At 47.7% G+C, this 25,114-nt stretch overlaps 1 long non-coding RNA gene and 1 pseudogene across 2 annotated transcripts in view; both read left to right on the top strand.

Moving 5' to 3' along the window:
• The window catches only part of LOC150002050 (uncharacterized), a 70,635-nt gene extending 60,936 nt beyond the window's left edge, over positions 1-9,699 (top strand). For both annotated transcript variants that reach the window (XR_016513128.1, XR_016513129.1), the window contains one exon: positions 9,495-9,699. This is a non-coding gene — a long non-coding RNA (uncharacterized LOC150002050). The remainder of the gene's footprint in view (positions 1-9,494) is intronic.
• Positions 9,700-9,726: 27 nt separating this feature from the next.
• Positions 9,727-10,930, top strand: LOC150002049 (transmembrane protein 229A pseudogene; annotated as a pseudogene).
• Positions 10,931-25,114: the final 14,184 nt, after the last annotated feature.

The following is a 25,114-nucleotide window of genomic DNA, read 5'->3' as shown; positions in this document are numbered from 1 at the left end:
TGTCCTCCTGTTCAGTTCTGTAGATGGCAACGGGCCCTGTTCCCCACCAGCTGAGCAGTGAGGACCGAAATGTGGGGCTAGCAGTGTGGTGGGACCCTTGGGGAGGGATGGGTTACCTGTGTCTCATGAATTTCCCCAGGGCCCGGTCACTCAGGAGCCAGCATTTCTGATGAACAGGACCAGTACCCCCTAAGTTGGTAGCCACTTCCTGGGCTGAGCTGGCCAGGCTGCTGATCACGAGAGGACCTCAGCAGAGCCATGCGTGGCCTGGTCCCCACGGCTCAGTCCTGGAGGCGGGAGCGTGAGGGAGCCAAGGCTGAGTGGAGGCCTGCCTGCTCGTGGGAATTCACAGCATGTCTGCCTGTCAAAAGTACCTTGACAGGGAAGATTTGTGGGTGAGATTTGCAATTCTGTTTTCTCTAAGGGTTATAAATCAGCTGCACACACACTCCGGATGCAGCATAGGCCTAAGGCGTGCACACTGGCACACTCATACACACACACACCCATGGAAATGCAGTCTAGGGCCTACCTGATGTTTTCCATGGAGGGAGAGGGAGCTCCCCAGGGCTCTTCCTGAGCTCAAGGAAGGGAAAAACCCAACTGATGGGACTCCAGAGCCATCCGGAATCAAGGACTCAAGCCTGGGAGGCAGGCTGTCCTAGTAATTAAAGAAGTAGCTCATCCTACGGGTTATAAGTATGGCTCAAGTGCTTGCCTGCCTGGGCCCAAACTTGGCCCTAGAGTATACTAGCTGTGTGCCCTTGGCCATATTGCTTACAGAGCTCTGTGCCTCAGTTTCCCCTTTTGTAAAATGGAGTTAATTATAGCATTACATCATAGAATGGTTGAGAGAACAAAGTAAGTTAATATGCAAAGTGTGCTGAAAATAATACAGGCACTTAGAGCTCGGGAAGGTTTGCCTATCATCATCATTATTTAAGACTACGCAGACTTTGGCATAAGACTGAGGCCCAGCTCTGCCTCTTGCTAGTTGTGTGAACTTGGACATGCTGCTGAGCCCCCAGTTGTTCATCTGTAAAATGTATTATTACTACCTACTTTGGAGGGCTGTTCTGGGCTTTAAAGGAGATAAAGCTCATAAAGGATGCAGTATCAGACCCCCAGGGCACATCAGCCAGAGCTCTATGTGCCTCTGGTTGGGAGCCTCCAGGTAGCTCTGCTCTACAGCCTGTCTTCCTCGGGAATGTTTAGATGGGGAGCTCTGTGGAGGGGAATTTCCGGGAACCTCGGTCTCCCTTTTGCTACTAGGGAAGTAAACGACTTTCCAGTCCATTTCTCCTCTTCCTGACTCTGTCACTCCTTTTACCCCTCTCAGAACAGGGCTCTGAGACTGGCAAGTGTGGCTCACAGCTCTGCCACTCCCTTACTGGATAACCTTGGGCGGGTCACTTAACCCCTCAACTCCATCCAGCAAGGGATAATGGCCCCTGCTGCAGCTGGCAACTAGAGAGCAAGTTAAATGAGATAATGTCTGCAGAGCATGTAGCACAGTGCCCAGTGCCAGGTAAGTGCTCTGCACATGCCATCGCGGGTCTGTGCTTTATCCCCTCTGCTCTCTTTTTCCCATTTCCTCCCACACCTGATGCATAAAAGGTATCTTCCCAGACATTTAAATATTTCTCTTTGGAAAAATGGGCTCAAGCCCTGGCTAGTGTGGCTCAGTGGATCGAGTGCTGACCTGCAAACAGAAAGTTATTCGGTTTGATTCCAAGTCAGGGCACTTGCCTGGGTTATGGGCCAGATCCCCAGTTGGGGGCTCACGAGAGGCAACCGATCTAGGTGTCTCACACATCAGTTTCTCTCTCCTGTCTTTCTCCCTCACTTTCTTACCCTCTAAAAATAAATAAGATCTTTTTTTTAAAAAAATGGGCTCTAAAAAGGCACTTCTGGAGCAAGGCTGGACGGAGGAAGATGACTTCAGAAATTCAGACCTGCTCTCACCCGATAAAGTTCCCCTATGCTAGCCATACAAGGCTGAAGCATACTGGACACGAGACCGGGCCTTGCTAGTCCATCAGCTCCCTAAGCCAGAGCCTTTCCTGCTCCCTTAGGGTCCTCAGGTGCTGTCAGACACAGACTTGCTTCCAAGGTGTTGTCTGGCATTTTTACCTGCTCAACCATAAAGCCCTGCAAAATGGTGATCTGGGAATGAGTAGCTGCTTGCACAAGTGGAGCGGGGGGCAGTGAGGGGGAAGAGACAGGGACCGGTGCCCATATTTTTGCAGAGCCGACATTTTTGCACCTCTTCCCCCCAGCTCACTGCCTGTGCGAGCAGGATGGTGAAGCCTTGGCCATGGTTAATTGTTGGGAGCATCCCAGGCCAGGCCTTGGTCTTTGAGCAGAACTTTGGAGGCTGGACTTCTCTGTTGCCAGGGAAACCAAAGTGTTCCCAGGAAAGAAACCACAGTGTTTGGCTGTTAAGAAGCACCCCCTCCCCCCAAAATGAGTTCCCTCCAAAAGTGATTCCCCTGAAACTGTTGAGTCGGCAGCATCCTGCCTCCTCCCTGAGCCTGCTGAAATTATAGAAAATGAAATCTGCCCCTGACCTTGTGCTTTCCACCTCTTTTTTAAACATTCCACTGTAGCACAAGGACATGTTTTGTTTTTTTCTTATTTATCTTCCTCCCATGCCAGCTGGGGCTCTGAGTCCTTCTCTCCTCTTGTTGACTAGAGTCAGAAGGGGAAGGACTTCCACAATTTTTTTTTTCATTCAGCTGTCAGCAGAAATAAGACAAGCAGGTTTATATTTGGAAAGCAGAGGGTCTCAGCCATCATATCGTTACGTCCAGGAGTAGGTTACAGCCTTTGTATCCCCTCACACAATGAAGGCTTGAAATTGGACCCACAGATTTGCAGAGTAACAGGAGGGAGTTTGCAGCAAGCCTGTCTGGACTCACACTGACTTTTAAGTGCCATTGCAGGCTCATAGGGGATTCCTCAGTGGCTGACAACATATAGCCTGGGAAGAGATGATTCTAGGAAAGAATCCCCTGGGCACTCCAGATGTGGGCAGAGTCTGGAGTACCTGCATTTCCTTCCCATCCATCATCTGATGCTGCGCAAGGAGGGAGGGAGCTCTCACCTCAGTTCACAGACCAGGCCGCTTGGCCTCAGTGGGGCTGAGATTGTCTAAGGACTTACTGTATTTAATCTAAGGAGTTAGTTAATCTAAGGAGATTGTCCCATGGGTTATTTTGTTAGGAGACAAAACAAAACAGGAAAGAGGGGAGAGAAACATGACCAGTGTTCCCTTTCAGATCCCTGGATGCTTCGGGGGATGAAATAGAGAAGGAAAAGAATGTAAAGAGACTTTGATCTAAATCCTAGATACGCCCTTCCCCCTCCCTTGGGCCTGGGTCTCCTCATCTGAACAGCCTCAGACCTGCATCTTCTTGAGGCCCCTTCCAGGTCTGCCACTCGGTCAGTGTTCCCAGGGCCATCCATGTTAGTGATATGAGCAGTTATTTTTCACCTAGAACTGACTCTCTGTTCCGTAAGTAATTTTAAACAAATTCTGTTCCTGTCCCTGAACTTCAGTGGGGGAAAAAACAAGACCCAGCTGGGTTTTCCACTGTCCTCAGTAGACCAGGGTTTGCAGGCAGCTCGTGCTCCAGGCTGTGTGCTGTTAGAGCCCCAGGCAGCTGGGGTCCAGCACCCTGACAGCCTGAGGGGCACAAGGACCTGGCCTCAGGTCAAGCAAATGGGTTCCAAGGAAGTATCTTGATGGGGTCTCAAGTCCTTTTCAACCTCATTCTGGACTGTCAATGGAAATTTCTTGGTGATTCCTGAGACCCTCTGTCAGATCCTGTTATTAGCATGAGGCTCTCAGAGTGTAGAGTAAACTAATGAATTACAACATGATTATACAGCACATAATTAACTTTGTAATTAATATGCAACTGCCCCTTAAGCTAAAACACTGCTTATAGAGACGTAGGGCAATAGTACATCACAGGTCAGAAATAGCACTTTGGAATTTTCAAAAGAATGAGCGTAAGCAGGGAATCACTTAAGACAGCAGGGCGAGTTAATTAAAAGGCAGATGGATTGTGAACATTCTGCTTCACTTCAATACCTTCTCCTTTAAGAAAGACCCTAATGCCACCCTGCCAGGCTGATTGGCCAGGACTGGTCAGAAGCGCCCTGGGCATGTAGTTTTATTTCCAAAATAAGCCTGACATTCCCTGCCCCATCCCAGCCCATTCCCAAGTGTTGGCCCTCTGCCTAGCCACACCATCCCTGGGGCCAAACCTCCCGGTTCAGGGCCTGACTCCACCCCTCCTCCTCCAGAAAGTCTGTGGGGATGTCCTCAGCCCAGCCCCGGTCTAGCCCCGTGGTGGACACTGCCAACAGGTGCATTGGAACAGCTTGTCACCTGGATTTCAGGCTTCTGGAAGTCAGGGTTGTCATCTTACATTTTTGTTTAATCCTTTCTCCCCCAGCCTCCTGCCAGAGCATTAAAGCTAGAAAATGCCTTAGGAATCATCTGACCCAGCCTCTCATTTCACCAGGGCCAGAGAGTAGAGGGGCTGAGTGCCATGATCACTCAGTGACCTGGGTCTGGCAGGAGTCCCTCCCCTGCAGCCTCTTCTAGTCCTGCCTCAAGCTGGGTGGGCCTTTGAAGTGATTCTAACCCAGTCTGTGCCTCAAGCAGCTCATTGGACCTTCCAACTCTGGTCTTTGCCTTTTCAGCAAGTGGCCTGGGCAAGCCCTGCTTGGGGCACAAAGCTGAGGGGGCCCTCAGGCAGGTAGGCTCCTCCTGGCTGGGCAGGTATATCTAGGTGGCTTCATGAAGCTGGCCATGATATTGGATTCAGAATCCAGAGCCCCAATCCCGGTCGGAAGGGTTTTCAGATGTTCGTGAGGGTGCCCTGTGGCTTCTCTTCCTGCAGACACTTCAGTGTCTGGCCCCCCACCCTGCCTGGGAGCCCTGTCCCAGCCTGCCAGCCAGCCCAGCTTCCTCTGTGCCTCTCTCCCTGATGTCCAGCCTCTCCACCCTGTAGCTGTTCCCCTTAGGTCTGAATTTCTCCAAATGAATTTTGGGAAAACTAGTTCTATGGGATTTAAAATGTGTTCAGTGGGGGGGGGGAAAGTGTTTTGCGATCGATTAACTTTGGAGGGAAAACTGGATTCTTTAAGGCCCTTCACAGGTGAGGGTACTTTAGTAATCTCCAGGAGAAGAGTAGAATCTGCAGCTTTCCCCCAACAGATCTGACCAGAGATGCCTTTGTTGAGGGAGGATCTAACCTCAGGCAGCCTCTTCCGGGATGTCCCGGCCATTGCCGTCCTTTTGCCCACAAGGGGCAATGGTTCCTGTCTGGTCTCCCAGCCTTCATCAGTGACACTGCCCACCTGGATAGACATCACTGGGCATCCAGGCTGCTGCACTGGAGGAGCATAGCTCAGATCGCACATCCTGAAGCTCCAACCTTAGCCCTCCTTCCTTCTGGAACTTTCCACGGTAGTCCTTTGCCACCAGGACAACTCCCTCCAGCTCCTCAACCTGGCACTCTGGCTGCTGGGTACAGAACCCCTGCCTCAGCCACCCAAGGCCTCAGAGGCCTGGCATTGAGCCCAGAGGCACCTGTGTGAGGGTGAGTGCAACAGGCAGCCTCATGGCCCCTTTCATTGCTGATAAATGGAGCTTCTGCCTAAGATGTTGTTGCACTGTTTAAAAAAATAAGTTTTAGATATAGTCTTTTTTTCTTTAAAAGGTTAAAGATCTTAGTGTCTAGATGGTTGCTTTTAAGTCCCTTCCTCTCCCTTCAACAAGCATCAGCTCCTCTCTGCCCAGTTTCCTCCTGCCTGTGATGGAGATGATAAGGCCCGCCTGGGTCCTGTATAGAGCCAATGAATACCTCCCATTCACTGCCTCACTTAGTGGTTTACGTATGCGGGGCCTGAGGCATGCAGAGGGCAGCGTTTTATCCCAAGTACAGAAGCTGGCAAGTAGCAGAGTCAGAATTTGAAGCCAGGGAGCCTGGTATCCTTAACCGCTAAGCCATACTGCCTGTGTAAAATGAGGTGATAAAGGGTCAAATGAGGTTATGTGCTTTCTAAACTGTGAAATGCTTTGCACAGTTAGAGCACCAAGTCAGCATGTGGCTCTGGAGCACCTAGTGTGAACTTTTGTCTTCCTAGACATCAGGAAGTATTTTCAGGTTGCCTGTGGGGTGCCTAGCTTATCCCTGGAGGTTTTCAGGAATGAGACGTCCACTCTGAGCCTGGAATAGGGGTAACTCAGTCCCCGCGTAACCTCACATCCAGAGACTTTCCCAGTGCAGACCAGATGATAGGCAGGGTGATGAGCAACAGATCCACCTGAACACCCCCCACCCCACCCCTGCACAGAGGAGCTTCCGGAGAAAGGATGGTGAGGCTAGTGGGGTCAGTGCGCCTGCCTGAGCCCAGCTGAGATGGTGAAAATCTCCGCACACATCCACGGGGACCTCGTAAGACTTCTACAAGGGCAATGGCAGAGGTTTCCCAGCGGGAGCAGAGCCCCTACACCTATCATGCTTGGCACCCTTGCCACAGTCACCCTGTGCTACACCCTCCACCCCCACTCCGACCTCCAGGCTTCTGGGAGCTCCCCAGGGCAGGCCCGCTGCATCTTGCTGTCTGTGGCCACAGGCTAGCCTGGGCAGGCATCTGCACTGTGTGTCTAGATGCAATTAGTGGCAGAGAGAGCAGAGAAGTTCAAGGCAGCTGGAGTGTGGACCCTCACGTCCCCCCACCTCACTGCCTACCCAGCGCCTCTCCCCCCACCTCTGACCGACAATGGGGACTTCAGCACTCTGGTCTCCAGCCACCCCACCCTTGCCCTGATCCTCTGTTTCCTCGTCTGTAAACAGACCTAAGCACATCCGCAGGTCCCTTCCAGATCAAAGCCATGAAAACTGTGTATTTTCATCTTCCACTTTTAGCTTGTCTACTCTCTGATCTTTTTTTGTTTCTCTAATTTTTTATTGTTTTGAGAAATGTTTTAAAGATCTGACAGTTCATAGCAATTAACTAATGGAGAAGGCAAAAACCCAGTTAGCAAAAATAAAAGCCCAGACTCAGGAGAAACGGCTGCTGCCCTGGGTTCCACATAAAGAAAGCACCACGCACTCTGAGCCCGTTTTCTCGTCTGCAAACTTGTCTGCAAGCTGCTGTCAGGCTGTGACATGACGTTGTTACGGCATGGCTGGCTCGCCTGAGTGGTCCGTATGTGGGCTCTCAACTCGAGGAGCCTGGCTCTGAGTGACATTCAGGGGAATGAGCACAAAGTCAGAAGTTGGGAAGTCTGCATGCAAATCTCTGCTTAGACCTTGACTGGCTGATGACCTGAGGCTAAGCCCTCTCCTCTCTGGGCCTCTATTTACTCCCCTTTCCAAGAAGGGCTGCCCAGAAGTTTTCTTCTCATGTGTCCATAACAGGCGATTCAGAATGGCTGCGCAGAAGTATGTGTGGAGGACGGGCAAGGCATGTCCAGACTCAGCAGGAAGTGTGGCGATTGATTAGCCACACCTGCCATGGGTGCAAGAGGTGGGGGTGGTGTCCAGCATGCCACAGTCCTGCCATCCCTGTGCCAGGTGGTCCTTAAGGGCTCATCTAGCTCTGTCTGGCTCTCTCTGGCATGCCATTGGCCCTGCACCTGTCTGCACCTCCCTGCAAATACCAGGAGGGTAGATTTGGAGCCTTGAGGAGCTGAGGTTAGGGAAGGCGCAATGGGGAACACCTCTTTCATCCTGGAGCCAGAGCTGTAAGAACATCAGCAGGACATCTACAACCTTCTTGAGGGCACCAGCTGGTGGATAGGGGGCCTGGCTCCATTGCCAGCCTCATTCTACCATGTGTCCTCCAAGGGCCCTCAGGGAAGTGTTCCCACCCTCCTTCTTCCCTACTATATCGTGGCTGAGCCCTTGGGATCACAGACAAGAGCCTACAGACAAGCCAGGTCAAGGGCGTTGCATGGGCACGGCTATCCTGAAAAAGGCTGGTGGCCCAGGCCCAGCACCCAGCAGCATCAGACATGACTAGGCAGGACTCTTGTCTCCTCATCTCTGCACCATGCTCAGCACTCCATGGCATTAAAAGTCACTGGCCTGGCATGCAGGGCATTTGGGGCCAGGGAAGAGTGTCTAGTTGAGGAAGGCCTGCCACCTTACCATAAATAGCACAACACAGGAAAAAATCCTGAACTTTGTAGTCAGACAGGAGTTCAAGTTCTGGCACTGCCGCTTCTCTGCACTGTGACCTTGAGCAAGCCATTAGACCCCCCTGAACCTCAGTTTTGTAACAGTAAGTAGAACATCAATTATAGTAGATTCTGAGGCTTCAGCTGAGATGATATGACTAACCTAGTGGCTGACACATATAGGTTCAGTAGTTTCATTTCTTTAGAAAACAAAAGGCAGGGGCATAGCACTAGAAATGACTAGGCACTCTATAGGGCTGAATTTGGTGACCTTGCCCAGGGCTGAATCTGGCCCTCCTTTACCTTGGGGAGGGGAGCTGCAAAAGGAAGCTCACTCTGAGGTCAGAGATTCAGAGTGCTGCCAGAGGAGGCAGGAGGGTTTGGCCTCACGGGCATGGCCCTCGCCTGCTCAGCCTCATGTTCCCGGAGGGATGGGGCACACCCCAAGAACACAGCCGGATTCCCAGCCCAGTGCCGGTCTGCCCAGTGCGCCGCCACCTTTGTCAGGGCAACATCAGCATGTGTGATCCTGAGTGGGTTGTCCTCCCTCGGGTTTAACTTTTGTGTCCCAGAACAGGTTGTCAGATGTGGCAGTGTGGAACTGGCCCTCAAGAAGCCCCCACTCTGAAACACCAAGGGTAGACTGTGTTACCCCATTGACCACCACTGACAATACGTGCTCCCGTAGATGAGGGTGGGTGCTGGGAAATTGGGTCATGGAGAGAAGTGGGTCCACCCTTCCAGGAGCCCCAAGTGCCGAGCCAAAGTGTCTGAACTCTGGGCAGGAGGTGTGGAGCCTTGTCAAGTATGGCGTGGAGCACTCCTGAAGTTGAGGAGGAAGAACTGGATTTGGAAGAGCTGGTGTCCAAACCAGAATTTCTCTTTTCAGAACATTGTCCCTAAGTCATCGATTGCACTTAGCTCCTCAGTCTAGTGGGGCAGTGAGGCAAGGCACCTTCCTGTGTGACAGTCGAGGACACAGACTCAGGGAGAAAAAGCAGCTTCTCACAACCTCACACAGCCAGGAAGGATTGACTCAGGGCCCACCCCTGGCCCAGGAGCCTCAGCCTGCTCAAGGCCTCAAGCTGGCCCGAGAGCCAGCTCCAGCTGCCTGGCCAAGAGTGGGAAGCAGCTGGTCCTGGACAGCTGCCCAGAGCTGCCTCTTGCCTCCCTGTCTCCTTCTCAGCTCCTGCCTGTCTGCCCTCCCCTGACTTCCCCGGGATAGGGCACAATGTCACTCTCTTCTCCCTGTGTTTGCTTCACCACCACCCTCTTTTTCTGACTGCAGGCAGCATGCAGTGCTCTGAGGATTGGGAGTGGCAGAGTCACGTACATGTGACTACAGGCGGCCCTGCACCTCTCTGAAATTCTCCTTCACCTTTAAGGTGAGGAGCACACGGGACTATGTGCACGCACCCCGGCAGCGGCTGGGAGGCGGCACGGGGCTGGACTCCTGGGCTCCTCGGCTGCGCAGCTCTGCGCTCCCGGCGGCGGAGGCGTGGCGTCGGGCGCCGCGGTGAGTGTCGGAGCCCTCGGCGGGCGGCGACGCGGACTGCGAGGGTCTTGCACACGTGAGCGGCGCGCTGCGGCGGCCGGCGGCCTCCAGCGGGCGGAAGGCGAGCCTGGGGCCCACCGCCCCCAGCCGCTGTCCATGGCTGAGGCTGCGGTGGAGGGCGCGGAGATGCCTGCCTGGGTGCGACTGTACTAATGCGGGAAGCACACAATCACCCTGGAGGCGCTCCTGTCCTCCGCGCGACTCTTCGCTGGGAGCCCCGCGCTACAAATGCTGGGCCTGTTCTCCCCCCACCGCTGCCTTCTGCACTTGCTCACCCTCCTCACTCCGGAGAGGGTGTACCTACAGCAGCGGCACTGCCGCAGCGCCTTGGTCTTCCCTTTCCTCCTCCAACCCTCAGCGCACGTGGTTCTGCAGACCCTGGCGGGCCAAGCGCTGCTGCTCAGTCTGTGCAACGGGCTGCGGGGCCCCGTGGCGCCAGGGGTGCTGGACCTGCTGTTGCGGTCCACAGTGGCGCTCTACCATTCCCAAGTGTTCCTGAAGCGCTTTCTGCATTTGCGGTAGGGACGGCAGCTGCAGGAGCAGCGACTGGGCGCGGCCCTCGCCCGCCCCTCCTGGCACCCGAGTCCCTGGGGCAGAGCGCCGGCGGTAAAAACAAACAACAACAAGAAAAACGTTAGCGCCCCCTTCCCCCTGCAGCGAAGGAGCCCCCAGCAAGGGTCTGCCAGACCTGCTCTACTTTCTTTTTTACGGAATGCACGGCTTTATGGATGAGATTTTCTTCACCTTGTTTAACTTGCTAGGGAAGAGGGAGGGGGCAACCAGTGGCCACACATCGCTCTGGTCATTCTTTATGTATGGCGGCTGCAGCTTCGTGGCGGAAAAGCTCTATTTGCACCTTCACTACAGTGAGGCTGGAGCACCTGCAAGTGGGTGCCTATCTATGGGACCTTCACATACTGTGGGAGAGCACGTGAGGCGCTTGTCCCTGGGACTATTCTCACTACCCGCTCAATTTCATGGGCCTCATCACCCTGATGTATTTACCTGGCTGGATATTCCTTAGTGTGTACCAGGACCTACTCTCCCAACGTGTTGTTGTGGGTGAAGTACATACCAATGGACTAAAAGGAAAAAGGAAAAGAAAAAAAAGTCTCCGGATTCCCACCAACAATGCAATTTATTTTTACACATTACAAATGGAGTGGCTTATTTATCTTTTAGCATTTTAATTTTTATGTTCCACTAAACTCTTCCAACACACATATTTCATTCGATATTTTAGTTTTTCTGACTATTTGGAACCTATGCATCATATAATACTTTGAAATATACTTGAAACACAACTGAAAATCCCAAGTGGCCAGTATTTTAAAAGCCTTGCAAGCCCAAAGAGCAGCAAAACCATTCTATCTTAACATCGAAGAACCGTGGGAGTACCTCATTTGGGCATGGGGGTAATGTGACGGGGGCAGGGGGGTGATAGCTGCTATTTTATTTCACCCTGTGAGAAAATTCTTCAAATCAGAGACCTGTGACTTGTACAAGGTTTAGTGCAATTTCCTGGTTTAATAGTGTGTTTACTTGTTTTTGAATCCAATTTCACTTCAGCTCCTTGCTATATTTATCAATGCCTGCTGAGAGTCAGTGTCTTGTACCTCTGAAACTACAGTTACCAACACTTAAAGTGCCTCCCATCTAGCACACGAAGTAAAAAGAAACTGACAAATGTGAAACTATTCTGTGAATCAATTTTTAAATAAATCTTTTCGAGCAATTCTGACAGGTGACACTATGTAAAGTACTTGATCTCCATCCTGGAAATGATCGCTTTCCAAAGTGGGTTAGCCTTAAATGCCAAGTGTCCGTGTCAGTCTATGGCTCTAAATGCTTGATACTGTGTAATAATGTAAAATGTTTGCCTCACATGTCCAAGGGCCAAGCAAAATCATACCATCCTCACAAGTGTCTTAATCCTAATGGCCCTTTCTACATGGAGCTTCAAGAGTAAAAACAGTTCCTTGGAATAAAGTGAACTTGAGTGTTCATCCTATTTGTATTAGCCCGAATTATTTTCTGTGAATACAGACACGTGTTTTCCATGTCTTTTTGCCATGGCTCGCTTATAAACATTTTTCTTTTTCCTTTTGGGCTCACACGGAGTTCTTGGGCCAAGCCTGATGTGTAATTCCAATTATAAATCACTGATAGCTTTTTGATGACTCCTTATTAATTCCCGGAAGCTCCAAAATTAAATGAGACAACGTGGACCATTTTAAGAAAGTATGTCTAATCAATGCCTATGCTTCAAGGTTGTTTGCTGTTGTTATGAAATGTATAAAGACAAATAGAATTGAGTCTTGCTCAGCCAAGGATGACTAATAACTTCTCAGCTTTCACATAAAGATAATTAGGAAAACATACAGTGTGTACAAATGAATTATTAGCTTCCCTGTGCTATAAAAGGGAACTTCCTTCTTTTCTCTAAAAGATGTTTGCTATAGCAATAGCAACAGGTATGTTTTTAGTTTTCGGTCAGATATAATTGTGTGAATACTATATTATTTTAATCCACTATCTCAGGGTATGAGCTAAGTTATAATGATACATAATGCTATATAATCAACCCCACCTGATTTGTTCAGTCAGTCAAAGCTGTTAATAGTAAGCTAAAATGTTTGCAGAGAGTAAAAGTGTCACTTTGTGGTACTTGGTCATGGGTAAAAGATTCCTATAAACCGTGGGGAGACAAAAGTGTAAGTACAGACACTAACATTAGGCAGATGCTGAACAAAATATCTGTAATGCAGATGTGACACGTGGGCATGACTCTGAGTTAAGCACAGCACCGCTCCACACCACACATTTCCTGTGAGTCCTTAACCAAATCCATGACTCCTGAAATACCGGCTACCTGTGCCTGTTGGCACTCATGCTCTTCACTGGCTGCTCTCCAACCCTGCTTACCAGCATCCTCAGGGTCAGAAATCTGTAGGGAAGTGGAAAAGCCCGCTACTTTTTGCTTGTTTGTTTAACTCTTAGGGATAATCGTATTTAAAGGAAAGGTCAAGGTTTCCATTTGCTCAGTTCATTCAGGAACTGGTTACTGAGCACCTATTTGCTAGGCACTCGCCTACACTCTGCAGATATGGTAGTGACCCAAGGCAGACAAATCCTGTGTCCTTATGAAGCTCACGTTCTAGCGTTTTGATTTATAAGAGATTACGTGTATTTACAAGGCTACTGTTTTAGTAGTAGGCTGTGAGAGGCAGTTGTTATGAGGGCTTTCATCCGGCCAGTCCCTAGAATATCACTCTAAAACAAAAGCCCGTAAGTCCCTCTGCAAGTTCTACAGAGAGCTTGTATGTATATTCCAGGAGTGATGATCCTGTCTGTTAACTCAGCACCTTGCTTTAGGGCTTCTCATTTTGTGTTTACTCAACCTCTTACAAGGGAGGTTTTGTTATAACTTTGAACCTTCAAAGACAAAGCAGGAAAAGAAAGAGCCATCAGATCAATCAATTTAAGTACTCATTAGTAGTTCAGATATAGAAACAGTAAGATGTTCTAATAAAAGGTTATACACAAGTAGCACCACCTTCCAAGAACTACTCTATAATATTATAGGTAAAATATGAAGGAAATATATGTCTGTATCCATATATATCTTGAATAATCATATATCAAATATATCTTAAGTAGAGAGATAGAATCTTAAGTAAATATGTCTATACAAATCATTTTTTAAAATATTTGTATTGTTGTTCTATCACAGTTGTCCAATTCTCCCCCTATTGCTCCCCCCTACCCTGTTGTCCATGTCCATGGGTTATTTATACTAGTTCCTTGTATTCATATATATCTTAAGGTGATACATATATATTAATCCAAAGAAAAATACAACTTTCTTAGTTTTTCATGTTAACAGTGCATACAGAAGTTCCTGTTATTCAAAGGCTACGGTAAGGTTGATAACTCATTTCAACATTTCAGTGACTCAGTGTAATGAACTTTCCACATTTTATTATTGTAAGAATGATGGCACTGAGAGAACCATGAGGACGCAGCGAGCAGAAGAAAAGAAGTTTACTGAGGGAAATTAGCAAGCGGGGAGGAAGCCGTGCTGCGAATGGCCCGACTCCGGGGTCCTAGGGAAGGAGGGGGCTGTTTTATAGGGGGAAGAAAAAAGAAACTATTGAATTCAGTCGTTATCTCGCAGCTGTGAGTCTGAGGGCTGATCAAAGCCAAACAGAGCTTGGGTTGATGCACCCAAGGCAGCTGCAAGCAGGTAGGTGGAGGGGGGACGGTGTGGGAACCAAGGCTGTCATTTATAAATATCTGATATTTCATATTTCAGCTCAGCAAAACACAGCTTAGAAAAATATGTCCCGTCCTTTCTTTGGTCTTTGTTACTTAAAAAACACTAATTGGATATTTTACATCTATGTAGATATATATACCCACACACAACCCTCATTTACATAAACCTCAAACAACCTTTCTTTTCTAGATGGGGACAGTGAACCTGAAGTGCAAAGATGTTATGCAACTTCCCAAGTCATACAGTTACTGAGCATTATTTAAACTTGAATCCAAGATCCTGGCCTCCAAGGTCTATTCTTAATAGCAACACTGTGGTGCCTCTGTCTACTGTCCACAGTGATTTGGAATCTTCTCTGAGTTTCACCTTGCAATCTGCATTGCTCTTCCCTTCCCCATCACAGGTTCAAGGGTAGCTGCAAAAAGACAGATGCTGGTAGCAAAAATACTCTTTCATGTTGCCTTTTTATCCCATGGAAAATAACAAGAGAGCTAATTACCAGGGTGCCTAACTGACAATCCTCGGATGGTTGTCTACATTCCAACAGTGCTCTGAAATAGAGCTCTTCATTCGAAGTGAGAGAATCCTGACTTGAAGAGTCATACACCAAAAATGTAAGACACCTCGTATCCCAAGCTAGAAAAAAATACATATAATTATTGCCATTTCATGTAGTACTCAGAATGAGCATCACTGTAGAGATAAACATCCCAGAAACTTAAGTGAAAATCACATGAGCCAACTTCCTACTTAGAAAAAAATATTTTTAAGGAGAAGTGAGAGTTGAAAGAAACAATGAAGCCTTCCACCCAAAGGGCAGGAATTTCCTACATTTCTGAGTTTCTCAACTGGGCTTGGACTTTTCAAGACAATCCTGTGTATTTCATGCGAAGACTGAGGGGAAGACTGTCAATAACTGAGCTGATAGCCCTGGCCGGGTAGCTCAGTTGATTGGAGCATCATGCCTACATCACAATGTTGTGAGTTCTATCCCGGGTCAGGCACATACGTAAGTTGCAGGCTCGAACACTTATCCGGGTGCCTGTATGGGAGGCAACCGATCTGTGTTTCTCTCTTCTCTGTCACATTGATGTCTCCCCTCTCTCTCTCTCTCTCTCTCTCTCTCTCTCTCTCTCTCTCTCTCTCTCTCTCTCTCTCTCTTTCTCTCTCTCTCTCTCTCTCTCTCTCTCTCTCTCTCTGTCTCAAAAATCAACTTATCATCGGGTGAAGATCATAAAAGTAATAAAAAATATAACTGAGCTGATAAACCCCACTGTGTACCAGTGAAAGAAGAAAGCTTTTAAAACCTTTCAGGAATTAATAGAGACCATTCATCCTGCTTGTGTATGTCAACGAAACCTTTTTGAATATGTTCTTTTTCTCTTGGTAAAGTGCTTTGGCTGAGTCCTTAATTAGTAAGGAAGAGAGAAAAAGAGAAAACAAAATCACATTGTAAGGAAATCTACTTTGCAGTGTTTGAAAAAGCTGTTCTCTGTTGGCTTAACCTGTTAGTAAATACAAATCACATATTTATATTATTTTTAATCTATAATTCTAAAACACTCTGAAATTAGTGGCAGTCTGTTTCCTTGGAAAATAGTAATATTTTTATCGGAGACCCAAGGATAAAAGAAAATGTTATTTAAATTAAAAAAATAAATGTACTTTCTTAAAAAGTAAGCTTAACTTGTTGAATGTGTAATAATTCACGTGTCTCAGAAATAAGAAAGCTGAAAATGCAAGAAACAAAATAAAATAAAATAAATCAATGTTTTGTTCTTTTACCATGACACGTAAGTTCTACATATATCTTTCCAAATGAAGCTTCAGTCACTGAATCTAAGCAGCAGGGTTTTGAGAGAGCCTGGACAGTAATTCAAAAGTAAGAAAAAATGGCTGCAGGTAGAGAGGGAGAGGATTAAATAGTAGGAAGCCTGCTTGGGTCATTGGATCCTCATCCTGGCTCAATCCAGGAAAAGCCTTTGGAGGCTATTCAGGTCTACTACCAGGATATCCACTGGGGGATTTTAGTGGTCATTTGCTCTGGCACACCTCCATAAAGAAAGAAACGGACAGGCCACAGGTATCACAGAAACAGGTAGCTAGCCAGGGAGGATGAAAGATGCCAGGAATCAACCCTCCCACCCCTGAAAATTAAATTAATTTTACTTACAGCATTAAGTGGAAAGCTAGCCATACTTTTTATGGGATTCCAATGACATTTATATTACATACAAGACATTTTATTAACAAATTAATATCTGTGATAAAAATAGTCTCATAAGCTCTTAAATTCAAAACTTTAAATAGTTGAAAAGTCATTGTGGGGGGGAAATAATATGGAGAGGTACATGCACAAAATTTATATCACATCATTTTGATTACCCACTTACTTTTAGGGACAAAAACCACATTAAGTATGTTCATGTGCATCTCTGAAGGAAGACTATTTTAGCCTTAAGCTTTTATTAGCAACAATGAAAGACAGGAAGTAAAGATGAATGAAAGAGTTCCTTGGAGTGCATCAGAACAAGCACTCAAATTCCAAGTGCTGAAAAGCAAGAGTTTAACAAAAGTTATCATTGTACTTACTTATAATGAAAATAGTTTTAGGAAATAAAACAAAAAAGAAACAAAAGAATAATGGAGGCAGGATGGAATGCAGTGAAAGAGATAGTATTCAACAGCCATAGAAAGCACGTGTGTTACTTTTCTGTGGTTAAAATAATTCGACTTATGAATTTTTTTTGGTGTTTCTACCATGTAATATGTGAATTACAATGAAAATTTGGTGTCTGTTAAATACTCTACCAAAGTGCATACTTTTAAAATAAATTCTGAGTTTATTTTTTATGTAACGCTGTGATTAGACATGTTTTTCAAAGTTTTAATAATTTATCATTGAAATGTCTACCCATGTGCAGGGAAACCGTCTAATACTTATCGGAATCCAATGGTATGGGACTCTTGAGCTTGAGTAAATTACCAAGTGTCATCTAATTCACCTGCCAGCCAATAGAATTATTGCTTCCAGATCATCCTTGACAGGTGTGTCTGTCGATCCTCTTCTTCATCACTTCCAATGATAGAGGTCATTGGATTTACTCCAATCACCAGGCCAACCTATTTCTTCTTTCTATAACTTTGGTTGCTCGAAAGTTCTTAACAGTAAGACCATGTCTGTAGCTTTCATTCATTCTTGCAAGTTTGTCATCTATAAACAGAGGACCAAAGGTCTGAATAAAGTTTCCAAGTGTATCTTAACTGTCTTACTTCAGCCTAAATACTCGAGATCTTTCAGTAATATCCTATAAAGTATGCAATGGTAAAACTATACCTACTTGGATCAGACACTTTGTTTCTGCAAATGGGGAACAGCATTAATCCCTGCTAGCTTATTTAGCAGCTTGGTCCCATCATTGTTTCAACTGGATTTTCATTTACTGAAATGAACTGCCATTAAGGCCAGTGATCCTCTTTATGCCCATGGACACATCAAATACAAATACGAAGCATAAGTCTGTGCTATTTCCATCCTCCATGATGAGTCCTGAAAATGACTGAAGGGAGCAAAGAAGGCAAGTAAAGAACAGAAATATTGCCATCGAATTCATCCTTCCTTTCTTTTGTTCCTCCTCTCTTCCTACTTTCTTCTGTTGGGAGCATACATATGTCATTCCCTGTGTTTTCTCCGCATTTAGCCAAGAACCTAGCACAGAACGGGGGGTCAAAAAATTATTTGTTGATGAACTTATTTGCATTTTCATGTCAGACATAATTCAATAGAGGACATGAGAATTAGGAATGTCACCAGGTGTCTGTCGGGTCCGACGCCCCTCAATAGCAGCTAGGTGGGCTCTGGTCCGGCTGTGAATCAAACCTTCCGTGGAGGCTTTGGGAGGTTTTGTATGCTTTATTGGTGTGGCGTGGCCAAGAGTGCTGGCGGCCCACTGTCGCACCTACTCTAGAGTGCCATGAGTATCCACTTGTTACATACACAAAGGTGGCTTCTAGCCTAACATGACATCAGTCACCAGAAGTAGTTATGTCACTGGTTATACTGCTGAGTCTGTTACCAGAACTCAGCTGCTGAATCAGCTACCCGGAAGTAGACTCAAGTCCCATTTTAAGCCTTGGCCACATATCGCCAGGAGCCTCGCCCTGACAGGGGGGTCAGTAAACAGTGAGAGACGTCTGAACAAGAAGGGGCAGGGAGGGTGCTGCCATGGGACTCTGTAGGTCAGGAGCAGACCAAGGCCAGAGAGGGCCTGTGTTTGGCAGGGAGGAGATTTTTAGGATTACCCAGATAGTGGTGGGGAGGTAGATCATGGCGTGGTAAGCTAACAAACTTTTCACGGTGTTGGTAAACTGGGCTTCTCATTTCTTTCATGTATGCGGGAGGGGGAGTAAGTGATCATTCACCAAATTGGAAAGGAAGTCGTTGACACTGGGCATATCTTACCTAAGCGCAAGCCAATTTTTAGTTGATTTGGAGCACTGGTACTTCCGAGTGTCCTGTGTCCTGGAAAGGGACCTCAGTTTGGGGACAGCCCCCGTTCTCCCAACTCTGGTGACATCTGTACCTTTATTTTCACTCTTTGCAATGAATCAGGAATGGGGTTGCTGGTGTATTGATAAATATCTATTTCATTTTTTGAGGAAGTGCCAAACTTTGTTCCAATGAGGACTTCTAGTTCTTCCATGTTTGGAACAGCCGGTGTTGGTCATCGTTTTGGTAGGAGCCATTCCAGTGCGTGTGCAGTTGTAACTATTGTGGTTTGACTTCGTGTTTACCTAATTAATGTCCAACGATCTGAACATCCTTTCCTGTGCTATTTGCCTATCCAGTTATAGTTTCTGGTGAAGTGTTTGTTCAGATTTTATCCCCATTTCAGAAATCAGGTTGTTTCTCTTTATTGTTAAATTTTGAAAGTTTCTTCTGTACTCTGCATACAAGAACACTTTGCTAATATGTTAATCCAGCCTGTGACTTATGTTTTTATGTTTTGTAATGGTGACATTCTAGAGCAAATGAGTTTAACTTTGATGAAGTACGATTGTCCATTTTTTCTTTACTAGTGTTTTTGCCTTTTTATGAGAGGAAACTGTGCTTACGTCTGTATCACAGACATTATCCTAGTCAAGAAAAAAGACAATCTTCCAGTAAGTCGGGAGAAAGGCACAAATAAATAAGTAAACAAATGACTCATTAAGGGAGGTGCAAAAGGCTGATTTGTATAATGTTTCATAGGATGGGAAGAGCTCCTAAATACACAATAATCAATACCATTGTCAAGGGTCATGTACTGAGCACTTTATATTTGTTAATTCTGCTGCTCACTAAAATTCTCCCGAAGAAATATTATTTCCATTTTTGCAGATGAGAAAATCAAGTCAGAGTCCAGAGACTCTGACTGGTCATGTCCCCAGCAAAAGGCAGAGCTGACATTCAAACACCCGTCTCTCTGGCCCCCGAGTCAGCCCAATACCCATTTTCCGTATTGTTACCTACCACTCCATTTTAACAAGGAGAGTTGGCTTCTTAGTTACTACTCATCTGCTGCTAAGTGGATGCTTAGGTTCAGGTTTAGATGCCCTGTCCCCAAGCCTGCCTGCTTTCTGTCCTGGCACAGAGCTGCTGAAGTGTGATCAACAAGAACCCTGGTGAAAGTGTGCCTTTGGGAAGGTTTCACATGTGTATGTGAAAAGAATGGAAAGAACATTCCAAAAGGAGAGAACTGCATGAGCTTTGATGGGGAAAAGAAGAGTCAGGGCTTCCCTGGGAGTCAGAGAAGATGGTATAGGGGGAAGTTAGAGCCACGCTGTGGACGGCCTCAGGGACAGAGCACTTGGGGGGAGGGCTGCCTTCCTACCTTCAGAGCAACGGTGTGATCGGAGCTGTAGTGCTGTGGAGAGGGGCAAAGAAAAGGAGAGACTGGGAGACCAGACAAGAGCCCGCCCCAGCCCCAGTGGTGCTGGTGGTGGGCAGGGTGGGGAACAAAGGTGTTGGGATGAGCTCTTGAACAAAGATGAAACCACAGTAGGGGAAAGCAGAGGAAGGCTGTTGCGGGAGCATTCCAAAGGCAGAATCGACAAGACTTAATTGGTTCTCTCAAGTCGAAGGGTGCATTCACGGTGACTGTGTTTTCCAATCCAAGTGATAGAGAGACAGTGCTAATGCTGACTAGAATAAAGCAGTCAGAGGTAGTCTGGTTTGGATTGAAAAACTTTTTTTTAAATTTTGAGGCTGCTGGCTAGAGCAGTGATTTTCAACCTTTTTCATCTCATGGTATACATACTTAGGAAAATCGTGTGGCACACCAAAACCTATTTTTGCTCATCTGACAAAATGTAAGTATAATTTTGATTCATTGACACTGAATGGCTCTTGTTGTGTTGGCTCTTGTCATTTTTTTTTTTAATTTGACTACCAAAAAGGGAAGAGGTCAGACCCCTGACTAAAGAGTCAGGTATTGCATATTTTAAAAATCCTTGTGGCACACCACTGTGCAACATGGCATACTGGTGTAAAATTGCTGTGTTAGAGCTAGCGTAAGAGTGAGTATTTAATTCAGGAATGAGAACTGTTAAAGGGTATTTCTTAGATGTCCAGCCAGTAGGGTAATCAGCTGAACTTGGGTCCTGGGAACCAGACCCCCGCGGTTGCATGCTCCGACCAAGCAGAACAAGGAACTTAGGCTAACTGTTATTCCTTTGAGCAGTGACCTATTCCTTTGAGCAATAACGTGGGGAATAGTGGAAAATTTTTGTCTATACAAGCTGTATTTCTGTCCAAGATTCTGCACCTGCAGGAACAAGAATGCACCTGAAATGCTTTGTAAGCCCCCCAATGCCTAAGGTCGGGGCTGTCCACCTAAGTCCGGCTTGTGGACGGGTGGGCAGTCACTGGCCAGCTAATAAAGGCTCTTTAAATTCTAATTTGGTTGTCTCCGACCGTTTGGTTCTCGCACTTGTTCCACAACAAGAACAGATTGTGTTTGGGTCATTTACAAGGCAAGGTGGCCGAAGCAGAGAGTATGGAGACATCCCCTAAGGCAGAAATTCTCAAACTCTGATGTGCTCAAGAATCACCAGAGAACCCTTGGCACAGTTACCTGACACCTAGTGCATGTTTGATAGATCTCATTCCCTTCCTGAGCAGATGGCATTGCAAAGCATCTTAAGATGTTGATCTAAAGAAATGAGCAATATAGGTACTGTAGGAAATATGCACATATCAGTTGTTGTTTATTTATTTCACATAAAGAGCCATTTCTATCTTTCAAGTCATACCACACAGGCACTTATTTAATCTGTTAACTATAATACGGATCCTAACCCTAAGAAAAGTATGTGGACTGAGTTCTGCTGATTCTCCATTATCCAGCAGTGAGGAATGTGGCTTTTGGAGCCATGGAGCTTGGGTTTGCATTTTCTCACTTACAAAAATGTGATCTTGGACAATTTACCCAAATATCACTGCCTGGCCTCCTTCTGTGTAAAACAGAGAGAAAAGAAGGATAATAAATATATGTGCCTCACAGGGGCGCTGCCATGATGTATAACACAGCAACTGACACCTAGTGCACGTTTAATAACTGTTGGTTATACGTTTTTCGTTGGCTAGCCCTGGGGGGAGGGAACTCGTACCAAGACGCTGCAGGGAGAGGGGCTGGTGCATCAGGAGTCACGAATGGTTCCCTGAATTGGGACAGGAGCAACGTGTCAGCCTGTGCCACGGCAGAAGCTTAGACTGGTACCCTGTGTGAAATCCAACCTGGCTGCCATGGGCTGAGAAGCAGAGGCCCTTCCGGAATCTTCTGACTCCTTGGTCAAATTTCCAGCTTGAGGAATTACAGTGATTTGTGCAAGAATCCTCCTTCCATCTGAGTGGGTCAGTGGACTAGGCACTGTCATCACTTTCTGTCCTTATTGGTGGCTAAGTGTGGGCTTTGTAGAGGGGTACACTGTGCTCCTCTGTGTGGGGCAGACGACCTTCCCATCAACCGTTCAGTCTGTAAAACAAGCCACCGCAGGCCGACAAGCTAAAATGTCAAAGTGCAGGCTTCTTTCTGATCTATACTCGTTCAGATAACCGCCTGAGCTGATGTGTTTCCCCTTACTCGATCAATCAGTTATTTCACTGAGATGATCAACTTTTCTTCTTAAGTCTCTGTGGGCCAGCCCATGCCTTTCATCCTGATCATCACCCACAGCATAATAAAAGCTGACATCTAGTGAGACCTTCCCGTGTGTCAACACTGTGCTCAGCTCTTTGAAACGTGACCTCCTTTAATTCTCATAGCATCACTTATGAGGTCGCTGTTATTACCACCTTCCAGTTGAGAAAACCGAGGCCGTTTTTGCCTAGTATACCGGTAGGGCAGGAGGGTTAACAGTGGGCAGAAAAGAGAATTCTGCAAGCATACTACCTGTCAGAGCTCCCAGGTGGAGACCGTGTGTCAAGCCCCCGACCCTCTCCACAGGAGCCATGAGACGGTCTCCTAAGCAGAGAAAAGTTCTTGTGTCATGCAGAGCACGTGCGGTAGCTTTAGCACTCAACTGCTAAAGAAGTTCTTCTAAGGAAAACCTTTTCTCCTTCATAGGCTCCCAGAAGCATTCACACATCCTGGCTCTTTTGAAAAGGGCTCAGAAGATGGGCCACATCCACAGAACTGGGCCAGGTGGCAACTTGGGCCTGCAGGGGAATCTGGGCACTAGGGAAAAGAGGAACAACAGGACCTGCTGCACAAGAGGCACTCAGCAATGTTTGTGGACCTATTACTGGAATCTTGCTATTCAAGTGAAGGCAGTTCAACCAGCCAGGAGAAAACGTGGCTAGGGACAAGCTGGTTCCCAGGGGCCTTTTGGTTTCCATTAAAAGGCCTCCCTGGCACCTGACTCCCCAGTCGGCACCTGGCGTTCATGTGTCCCTCACTCCCTGACCTTCGTCCTTCTGCCGTGGCACTTGTGTGGCCACAAAGAAGGCAGCCTGCAGGGCCATCAGGCTCAGGCAGCTGTGCTTGTGCCGCAGTCCCCAGGTCTGACCCAGAGGCGCCCACACCCTGGCAAGGATGTGAGTCTTGGCTTCTGGAGCACAAAGAACTGACTGGGTCAAGTGTGATGAGGAGAGTTGGGATTGACCCCTTGGCCACACTGAGCTGTTAAAGCAAGGAGGTCAGGGAGGGCCATGAGCTGACCTTTGTGTCACCGAGGGGCTGTATCATGATAAGAAGCATTCTAGGTAAAAGTGAGGACCACGTAAAATGGACCCACGGGCAGATGGTGAAGGCTGGTGTTGCCCACCAGCCCACCCTTGCACATCATCCTCGGGGTCTCCGCGGGGTCTGCTTCAGATCACCATCCCCCAACTCAGCTGCCAATGGGCGTGTCCAGAAGACTGGACATTATGAGGTACCTGGGGCTTTGTTGTTGCCGTGTCAACCAGGGAGGTTCTGAGGTCTTGGTTGCACGGATCCTCCTCAGTTTGGCCTGTGCTGAGCGAGAGTGTGTATGCTTTTTTGTTCAGTCAGGACATCTTTGATAGCTGAAAAAAGAAGAGTGTGGAGGTAGGAGCTTCACTTCTTCTCTTCTCAGCAGGGGACTAGGAGGTTTGGCGCTGGAGGTCTGGAAAGACCCAGCAGGACACGGAGCCAAATCATGATTCATATACATCAGGGTCTGTGTCTGACGACAGTTTAGTAATGTTTGCACACAGGTCATGGTGTCGTAAGGGTGCCAAGGAGTGGTGTGTGGTGTGTATGCGTGTAGTGCCTGTGCAGCTGTGTTTTGTGCATGTGTGTGACATGTGGTGTGGGGGGATGTCAGTGTGTGCTGTGCATGGGTTGTGTGTTGTGCTTGTGATGTGGGTGTGGTGTAATGTGTGTGTGTGTGTGTGTGTGTGTGTGTGTGTGTGTGTGTGTGTTCACAGCCGACGGCAGCATTAAAGCCATGTGTCAGGTGGAACAGGGGAGGAGAGCGCTTTCACTGGCTTTCACTGCTGGCGTCTGACCAGTTTGGCTGCACGGTGGTGCTGGGAAGAGGACTCAGTGACAGGGAATGAGCCTGTTGGCATCTGCTTTCTGGCTGGGTGAGGGAACCTGGTCTGTCTCAGCCGTGGGGTCCTCAGCAGCACACCTCCCCTTAAGAAGCGTGAAGAGCTGTGTGCCATTGGCAGATGGGATAGCACTATTGTTTCACTTCTCTTAAGTGTGGAGCTGCTGGGGGACAGCCGAATCTCCAATGGGAAGTGATATTTCCCAGAAGGCCTGGCCCCGAGCAGATGGTCCTCACAATGGGATGGGTGGGTGGGTGGCTGGAGGTGGATGTCTCTGTTACCCCTGGAGGGACTCCCTTTGGTTGTGGGATGGGGTGTCCCCAGACGAAGCACGTTGCCCACACAGGGAGACAGTGGGGGTGCTCACAGGTAGCCCACTTTAATTGTGCCCATTCCAACCCAGAAGGAAGCAGGAAGTGCCACATTTCTCGACAGCCAGGTATTTGGTACCGGTTGTTGTTTTGTAACCGATCTCCCCAAAGGTGAGAATTTGGACTAGGTAATGCACACGTTCCCTTTTGCACAGATGTTTAAAAACTGGGTGAGAACAGCACTTGGTCTTTACTAATGGAGATGAGTGCAGACCCTGCTGAAAGGGGAGGAGTGAGGTGAGGGTGTGCAGCACCTTCCTTAGGGCAGGGGAGGGCAATCCAGCCCCTTTATCCGAAAGAACCCTTTTAGACCCCATGGTCCTCTGCAGAACCCGGGAAATCCCAGCACAGCACCTGGGAGAGCTGGAGCAGCTTGGGACGACCCGGCCCCCTGTGTGAGCACCGGATACCACCATGCAACCTGTGAGAGAACCCAGTAGTGCCTGCCAGAGCCCCAGGCAATGCAATCCGGAGCTAGAAGCAGCACCTGGGAGAGCCCCGCCCAACACCCCAGAGAGATCTGAGCAGTGCCAGGAAGAGCCCCAGACAGCACTGTGCGAAGCCATACCCAGTACCTTCCAGAGCCCCACTCCAGACTTTAAGGAGCCCGGAGGAGCGCCTGGGAGAGCCTCGCGCAAAGCCTGGG

This window comes from Furipterus horrens, unplaced genomic scaffold (assembly GCF_987537825.1).
Source record: "Furipterus horrens unplaced genomic scaffold, mFurHor1.1.pri manual_scaffold_9, whole genome shotgun sequence".
Lineage (NCBI taxonomy): Eukaryota > Metazoa > Chordata > Mammalia > Chiroptera > Furipteridae > Furipterus > Furipterus horrens.
The sequence above is the reverse complement of the archived record's forward strand: the minus strand, read 5'-3'. Positions and strand labels throughout refer to the sequence as shown.